General features: G+C 38.1%; 1 long non-coding RNA gene across 1 annotated transcript in view; it reads left to right on the top strand.

Annotated features, from left to right (window-relative positions):
* The window catches only part of LOC116071410, an 86,454-nt gene extending 79,865 nt beyond the window's left edge, over positions 1-6,589 (top strand). Inside the window, exons 2-3 of the long non-coding RNA XR_004110885.1 lie at positions 5,287-5,387; positions 6,215-6,589. This is a non-coding gene — a long non-coding RNA (uncharacterized LOC116071410). The remainder of the gene's footprint in view (positions 1-5,286; positions 5,388-6,214) is intronic.
* The last annotated feature ends 3,200 nt before the right edge of the window (positions 6,590-9,789 follow it).

Raw genomic sequence — 9,789 nt, 5'->3', positions numbered from 1 at the left:
TGTACTTACTCCATGTACGTGGGGTAATGGGGAGAAATGGACCAGCAGCTGGTGGGGGCTTCTGGAACTCAGCTTATGAAGTTTACTTTGATGCACAACTGACTCTCAGTGTACAGACACAGAGCCTCTTTTCTCTACTCAGCTGGGCTGGGCTGTCCTTAGTCCACTTGTGAGGTAGCAAGGATTTGGGAGCAAAAGCTTAGAGATTTATTTTAACCATTTTAATCATTTATATTTCAAATGATATAACTCTTCCTGGTTACCCCTCCACAAACCCCCCATCATATCTTCCCTCTTCCCCCTCCCCTTTGCCTCTATGAGAGTGCTCCTCCACCCATCCACCCACTCCTGCCTCACCACTCTAGCATCTCCCTATCCCGGGGCATCAAACCTCCACAGTACCAAGGGCCTCCCCTCCCATTGATGTCACATAAATCCATCCTCTGCTACATATGCATCTGGAGCCATGGGCCTCTCCATGTATACTCTGTGGTTGATAGTTTAGTCTCTGAGAGCTCTGGGTGGTCAGGTTAGTTGATATTGTTCTTCCTATGGGGTTGCAATCCCCTTCAGCTCCTTCAGTGCTTCCACTAACTCTTCCATTGGGGTCCACAGGCTCAGTCTGATAGTTCGCTGTAAGTATCTGCATCTATATTGGTCAGGTGCTGGTAGAAGCTCTCAGGGAACAGCCATACCAGGCTCCTGTCAGCAAGCGTTTCTGACCAATATTGTCAGGGTTTCGTGTCTGCATATGAGATGGATGAGGCGGTCTCTGGATGGCCTATCCTTTAGTCTCTGTTCCATTTTTTTGCCCCTATCTTTCCTTTGGACAGGAACATCTAAAGTTAAAGTCATCCCCACTGGGTCCTGGCAGCCTCTCACTTCCTTGGCATCTAGGACAGGATTTATTTAATTATTATTATTATTATTATTATTTAGTATTATTGGACTCCTTGGCTTGGTAAGGGACTTGGGGCAATAACAGGCAGAAATGAAATGAACTGAACCTCATACAACAGCCCAAACAAGCACTGGAGTTACTTTATTGACTAATACTTAGAAGCTATACTCTAGCCAGAAACTATACAAGTTCTTCTCAAGCACTCTGTAGATAACACCTGCCTTTTACAGGCCTCATGGGAGTGACAGGTGTCATTCTCTTTGTTTGAAAGGGATCTTTCTCACTCTTCATACCAAATAAGTATTTGACTACAAATGTCAGCATGGTGGATACCAGTATTAGAGTGCGTACAGAGCCAGACATCGATGGTGTTGACAACCTGCTATTTCAGTAACAAACTATGTCTTGCAGTGCATACTGTGTGAGATGTGGAGCTGGTCCTTCCTAGATTGTAACGTTTCCAGCCGTCATCCAGGAGAACCCTGAAACACCAGAAAGCTGCTGTTTTACTAGAAAACTTAGCAAATAATTACTACTGTGAACTTCTTGAATCTGAATTGGGAGGCAGTGCTGTCAAATCCTTCTTTCTCTGAGATGGAGATGGGACCACTTCTGACCTGGAATTCAGCAGAGTGGTTTTGAAAGGTGTTATGAGTCTCTGTGTCATCTCTGAATACTTCATTGCTTGTCTGACATGATTTTCCACTGCCATCATTTTAAATGGAAACAATTCAGAATATGTACTCAATTCTTATCCAGGATAGTAGCTAGAAAACACCTAAAATAAGTACATCTTATTTCATGCTTTTGCATAATAGATTAATACACAATGCAAAATTTCAAGAATGGATAATATGGATGTGATTTTTTAATCACACTATTATACTATACAAATAGAAAACCTTCCAGAAAAATCTATCAGTCTATTTCATCTGCTTAGACACACATATAGATATGAGATTCTAAGAATTGATTTTTAAAACTGACTTTCAAGAATAAACAGAAGTAAAATCCAATCCTCAAAGTACTTCATATATCCTTCACTGAACTACATTAGTGATCAACGTTTTCCAAGAAATTTTTCCTTAGATACCTCTTCCCATAAAATTGTGCTTTCAGGAACATATAAAAGATTGTGGGAAATGAAATATTGTAAATAAAGAAAACATCTAATAAAAAATAAAATAAAATTTATCATTTGATTTAAAAAATAAAATATATCATTTGATTAAAAAAAAAAGATTGTGGGAAAGGAGGCCATGGGACCTCATCTTTCGCTAATAGTACATTGGCAGTAAATAGCCTTCTTCCCACACAGGGGCAAGCAACCCTAAGCTTAAAGGATCACACGGAAAGTAGGAGAAGGACTAGGGAAGAAAGGATAGACTGGGAGAAGGATGGGGAGTACAGAAGGGCATGGAGCTTGAGAACCACTAAGGCCCACTGCATAGTGTATGAAATTACTATACAGTGAAGAAAAACACAGTTACCATGCTCCATGCTTAAGTAATGTGAATAACTGGGGCTGGAGAGATGGTTTAGTAGTTAAGAGCACTGGCTGCTCTTCCAGAGGGCCTGAGTTCAATTCCCAGCAACCACATGGTGGTTTACAACCATCTGTAATGGGATCCGATGCCTCTTCTGGTGTGTCTCATACAGTGTACTTATATAAATAAATAAACTTTTAAAAAAGAGAAATGAATAACTGCTAAACATAAGCTGTATTCGTGTTTCCAGTCTGTATCTAAAGAACCCTAATGGGCTTTAACTTGTCTGTTAAATATCTGTATTGTTGCAATAAGGATCCCCATAGCATCAATACTATGTACTATGCTGTTAGGTTTCCTTGGTCCATTTGTTCCACAGCCTTGATAGAACAATTAGAAAAATTTGCCTTCCACATTTGACCAGTTGCCTCCCACTGTCACTTTCATCTCTTAGGTTTACTTAGGGGACTGTCGCTTAGTTCTGGAGGCTGACTGCATTAAATTCAGTTTTAATTATTTGTAAATGGTGCTCAAATTGTACTGTAGCTTTTCATGTGGCAACTGTCTGGTCATTGAGCTATCACTATTGCCAAGATGGATCAGTAGGGTCAGAGGTCAGGTTACTATAGTTTACTATAACGAGGGTAAATACTTTCACTGATTTTTTTTTTTTTTTTTTTTTTTTTTAGGTTCGATTGACCTAGAGTACACAGATCAGTTATTTAGTGATACTGAAATATAGTTTATATGAGATATGATACTGAAGACCTCTTTATGTATTCATTGAGGCTTTAGAGATATGCTACATGTCCCAATTACAAATATACCCACTGTAGAGTCTTTCTAGGAGGGATGCTCCCTTATAAATTTATTTATTGATGATGTGTCTTCCTTCATTGCGATTATATTTTTACTAAACTTTTCTCATATTCACCTTGTCTGCTATTCCTTTGACATGATACAATTCCTGTGTGTGTGTGTGTTTGTATGTATGTGTGTGTGTGTGTATGTATGTGTGTGTGTATGTATGTGTGTGTGTGTATGTGTGTGTGTATGTATGTGTGTGTATGTGTGTGTGTATGTGTGTGTGTATGTATGTGTGTGTATGTATGTGTGTGTATGTGTGTGTGTATGTGTGTGTGTATGTATGTGTGTGTGTGTGTGTGTGTGTGTGTGTGTGTATAGAGGCCAAAGTTTTATTTTGCTCGTCACCTTATTTATTGAGGCAGGGTCATTCACTTGAATTCAGAGCCTGTAGATTTTACTAGGCCATGTAGGCATCTTCCCCAGGGATGTCTTGTGTCTGTGTGCTGGGTACTGAGATATACAGATTGGCTGTTACACCTCTTTGTTGTTTATGTGGGTGATGGGGCTCTGAACTTAGCTATTCATGCTTGCTCCACAACTGAGTCATTTTTTTTCTTCACTGACATAATTCTCCCTAAAATAAATTTCTTAATTTCTAGCACACCAATATTTCCCAGGGTAAATCTCACACATTTTTGAAATCTAATATTACTCATTTCCCAAAGAATCCATGATTCATATTGATAGGAAATTCAATGACCTTAATCTGAACTTCATATGAAATGCTGCTCCTTTGATTCATGGATGTGATAATTGCACACGTGGTTTGTTTTTTTCTGGATTTCTAAAAGCATTTTTCAAAAGTTCTAGAGCCTTAAAAATGGGCTTTACAATGTTCAAGAAAATGTTTATGTGCACTTCCAGATGGCATGAGTGTTTTAACCTCATACTTTTACAAATTTTATTGCATAAACACTTCCCTGACCAGGAGATACTACTCAATCCATCACTTAACAGCAATCTCAAAATTAAGTATAACAAATAATGTGGGATGACACTTTTAATTACATAGTTATATAATCATTTTCTTATATCAGCTGATTTAAGAATAATTCATAAACTCACTATTGCCTATTGTGGAAGATTATTCAGTGCTAATGTCTGAAATGTATGTTTGAAGCAATGTCTCAGCTATATTCCAGATAAATCAATATGTTTTCTCCAAATGAGAGTTAGGATTTCTGTGTATTGCAGCACAGGGTGTATGCCTCACCTCCCTCTAGGGATGAATATGTTCTTTGCTTCCTCAAAACAAGCAAATGGAAACACTAAAGATGCTGCAGGGGAGATTATATACAAAGAGGGACCAAGCTTGCGAGTGGCTTGAAATGTTTTGTTCATTCTCTACTGCTGCTAAGAACCAACAGGTGCATGTCTATGCTAAACTGGGATTTCCTCAGTTTAGTTGTTCAGGCTCATAAAAGTCCTCTGTGCCTGGCCTACAAAAGCTCTACTCTGAATGTACTCCAAAATAGGACAACACCTTATCCAAGTACTTTCTGTACCAGTGTGGTTAGAATCTTTACAAATTCCCAAGTTCTCAATGTGTAGAGAAGTCAGTGCTTCACTTAATCTTTTGTTTTTGCTTGGTTATTTGAGTCTTACCAGGTACATTTTGAGAGGGAATGCTACTTAAGACCTTGGGAGTCTGGGGAATATTATTTTAGGATAAAATGAATAAAGGGTATCTTAGGCATACTTAATGTTAAATGCTACTGTTGGATAAAAAATGAGACCCAAAAGAGAACAAATAGTCAACCATCTAATGGGTTTTCTATATGCATAAGGCTCTATGATGCCAGCTGTTCTAACATGGAATGTGGCTGATGGTGCTGTCTCATTTTTGTTCTCTCTTGTTCCCACTCTGGCTCTCAAGTTTCCCACTGACTCATACAGGTAATTCATTTTCAGGTTTTACATAAAGTATTTCCACTATTACATGGTCTTCTAGAAGTGCTTGTCAAATTAGAGGAAGTTTGTTGTTCTTCACTTCATGAGATAATAGCCTTTATGTAACACCCTGTGTTCCAGACACAGTTCTGAGCATTTCGAATGCACTGAGTCCCAGCTCCGGAACAAGGATACTCTTATCAGTCTCACTTCATAGATAAGAAGAAAGTGATGTCTAGAGGGTAAGTGCCTCACCCAGAGTCACACAAACAATCGGAGGCAGATCTGTGATGGGAACCCAAGTGGTGTGCCTCCCACAGGTCTCAGAGCCACTGAAATTTGCTGTCCTATGTAATTGGTGTCTTGGGAGCTGCAGCCCTGAAACATTGGAAGAACCTAGGTTTCCAGGTTTCTGTAGCTTTATCTTGGATCTTCAATGATATTATAAACATAAAGCCATTCTCAGATGCAGGGTGTGGTAAATGTGTAATGGTCTGCAATGGCCTAGGCACCTCTAAAGTACACAAAGAACATGGGTGATAAATGAAGTTGATACTAAGGTTGGAAAATATATTGCCATGATGTGCCTGCAATCTATTCCAGCTGACACTTCTTAAATAGAACTCAAGAGAATGCTCAAAGTATGAATACAAAGAATGGCAGCCATTAGTATGCATTAGAATCTGGGCAGATCACAAGATATAAAGAAGCAAGTGAAGCTATAGTCAAGAGTACTAGCCATGAGTGGTTCTATAACAAAAGGTTGGAATTGACTTAAGAAGTCTCCTGGATCTAACACAGTGATGATGGAGAGAGTGGTGTAGAGAATGGTTTGTCCTCCCAAGGATCCTGTGCTTCAATACATTACTATAAATTCCTCCTTGGGGTCAAGGTACTGTTGCACACAAATGCCATATGACTTGATGGCACTGAAAATACCTGCTGTGGACTAGATGGAGACCACCAACCTCCAGAAAGGTTCAGCACCCAGGTCTCTGAAAGTGAAAGGTCACAGCCCCATCTCACAACACCGACTAACGTCTGTTTCTTATTACCAAATATTTTCCAGAAGGAGACCAGGCTTGGGCCCGATGACCCAGTAGCAGGACCTGAGAAGAGGAGAGTCTGCGGAGGGGATTTTCTCCATGCTGTACATTTACAGTGACTGAGGGAAAGAGTCACCTCTTTGTCACAAAGAAGATCTTGGTGCCCCACTCACCATCCAGCGAGGCTGCCGTGCTTGCCCCTATAGCTCCTAAAACAACACAGTTTCCTTATGAGGAGGCAGGAGAATGTAGAATCTGCCAATGGGAGGCCAGAGAATTCTCAGACCTGCATCCGACAGAGCCTTTGACAGGCACAGTCCCCAAAGAGCAGAGGTGAAAAGCACATTCATGTACCTGAGGTGAAAGACCACCATTAAAAATAAATAAGAAACTCCAAATGTGTAAATCCGATCTAAGCCAAACCATATGGTGTAAAATGAAAACATTTCTTCTTGTACTTTTGGTAATATGGTTTCTTACCAGATTTTATATCCCGGGAAGTATCAACACAGCTGTTACCATGCAGTCTCTGCCCTGATAGAAGGAATTGATGCTATAAGTAGTCTGGTGATATTCTCACTGTGTAGCTATGTGTGCACGAAGAATGTCATGCATGCACTAGAAGTGTTAAAATCCTGGGCAACACCTCATAGGTTATTGGCCTTCCATAGTGAACAAAGTCATTTTTCAAGCAAGTCATAAAGTAGTCTAAAAAACAAGTGTTTCAGTGTTTGCTCCAAATGAGGCAGTGGTAGGGGGACTGCTGTTCATCTGACATCATTTCTGATGTAGTCAGCACCAGCTTGGTATCTGATTAGGGCTCCCGCCATGGTGGTGCCAGACTTACAACTTTAAGTGGGGTGACTGAAGGAAATTAATGTGTCAGAGTTCCCTGAAGGTAAGCGTGTCTGCTTCACGTTTCCTTCAGAGAGTTTCAACTGAAGTTGTGTTTGATTCTTTCTGAGAGAACCTTTTGAAGCTATTTCTGCATCTGGGTAATAGGAAGAGGTGAGCTATCAACAGAAAACACATCTAGCAAAGAACATGTAGTCATATCTACTCTGAAAGATGCAGAGAGGTAGCATCTTTGGGCAAATGTTGTAAGATCAGTATCTCCATTCAAGGCTGCTGAGGAATGCCCTGGCATAACAAACCATCTTGATTATAGCATTAACCTGGCTCGGGTGACTTGTATCCACATCACTTTTCCTTTAAATATAGGAACTGTGCAGAAAATTTTAAGCTAGAGACTTTGTTTTGTATGACTGATGACTCTACTGCTACACCAAGGTGTGCTTTTGTGATTCCAAGAAAAGACATTGCATTTAACATGTTTTCCTTGCAACCCTCGCTGTCCTGACCTCACTTGTAGAGCAGACTAGCCTTGAACTCGTAGGTATGTCTTCCTCTGTCTCCTGAGTACTGGGATTAAAGGTGTGTTCTGCCATTACCCAGCTTGGATGTGTACCATATGTTCAGCAAATTTCCTATTTTTTAAAGATAATAAAATAATGGTGATACAAGTCATATGATACTCCTGAGCAAGGTGTATATAACCAAGACATAGTAGTTATATGACCTGAGAAAAATTATTAAATGTCATTATCTATGTCACTTCACTTGTAGATCAAAAATGAGTCTAATCATGGACAGTTGGAAAGAGCAACAAAAAACATGGTTGATAAAATATCTCTATGATACCATGGATATCCTTCGGCTACACACAGAGAAATGTTATAGTTGGGTCACATGTTTGTTCTATCTGTACTTTTTTTTTGAGAAACTCCTACACACATTTCTATTTCTTTGGAACAAACTTCATCATCTCAAGACTAAGTTGCCCCAGTTATTCTATGACGATATTATTATAGTTTTGTGTTTCACAAAGAGCGAATGTTGCCACCAACACCATCCTTTAGCATTCTTCAAAGTTTCTTTTTACAGTGTCAAGGAAATGGTATTAGGATACATTTCTACCAACAGATAGTAGATAATGAAAATGTGTGACACATAGAAAATGGAATATTATTATGCTATAAAGAAAACTGAAATAATGGAATTTGATAAAAAATAATATAATTGGAAAAATTATATTAAGCAAGGTAACCTAAAGTGATATATGTTATGTCTTATGTAAGTCTTAGCCCTTACTATTAAATGTGTACATCTAAGTGAAAGTAAATATGGGCAAAGTAGACTTGACAAGAAGGAAGGTTTATGGAGATTTTGCAATCAAATAAAGTAGAGGGGAGGGTATTGGTGACAAATGGGAGGGAACAGGGAGGAGAATCAATCAAAATGAAATACATATGAAATCACATATGAAAGTATGTTTCTTTATAAACAAATTAGGATTATCAGGGAAATAATGAGCAGGGAGGTTTATCTTGGGGGTTGTGAGGGTAGAGTAGAGGATGGGAAAGGATCACTAATATTGGTGATGTCTGAAAAAGCCATATGAAAGTTGACTAATTTATGAGACATACACATCTATCTATCTACTATTCTCTCTCCTTTCTCTCTCTCCATATATATATGTATATATATATATATATATATATGTATGTATGTATACATATATATGTGTATATATATATGTATATATATACATATATATATACATATATATATATATATATATATATATATATATATATATATATATATATATATATATATATATGGCTTTCCTAATCAGAGGAAAAATGTTCCTCCCACAGCCATGGATTGTCAGATAAAAAACTCAGTATCAGATGTGAGTTACTTTCTATTTGCTGGTATTTCAAAGATCCCCCCAAATAATATTAAGCTATTGTCATTGTTCTTGGTACCTCACTAGATATTGATGGCAAAAGTCTAAAGATACAACACTCTTTGTTTACTGGACTAGGAGGCTTCCTTCCTACTGGGTAGCTTTCATAGTTCTTGATGATGCTATGTAGGCTGCTGCGAGAAAAATCATTAACACTCCTAGCTATCTAGGATCTCTGCAGTTACAGTAATGAGCAGCCTGACAGGAAATGTTCCTGGGAGAAATGGTGGTGTGAATGTTATGAGGTAACCAATTGTTCCCTGGTAGGATGTAAAGCTCACGTGGTAGAATGGAACACATGCCTATCAGAGCAAATCTGACCAAGAGCCCATGGCTAAAGAGCTCACGGACCTCATGGGTGAAATTACTTCTGCTGTTTTGCTGAATGGACACACTATAAAACTACCTTCTAAAGATATGTATCTTTACCCATAGATTACTAAAAATATATTTAGGCCACAATTTTATTCATTTATCATATTAAATGAATATTTTATTAATAAAAATACATATTCAGTGCATATAAGTTTATACATAAGATATCTATTTGCAAAAGCATATCAGAAATTATTTTATAAATTATAAAAACACAAAATCCATGGATAATTCTAATTTCATAAATAATGATGGAACAAAAAGTTATTATGTATTTTATAAATGTATGTAAAAGCAAAGACTATATAACACCACAGTATTATGAATAGTGAAATTTAGCCTTAAAACTCAGCATTTGACAGATGTTTCTGTATTAAATAAAGGTTTGTAAGGGGTTACCAGTAGGGACCA

The sequence above is a fragment of the Mastomys coucha genome, unplaced genomic scaffold (genome assembly GCF_008632895.1).
Source record: "Mastomys coucha isolate ucsf_1 unplaced genomic scaffold, UCSF_Mcou_1 pScaffold22, whole genome shotgun sequence".
NCBI lineage: Eukaryota > Metazoa > Chordata > Mammalia > Rodentia > Muridae > Mastomys > Mastomys coucha.
This window is presented reverse-complemented; position numbering and strand designations above follow the sequence as displayed.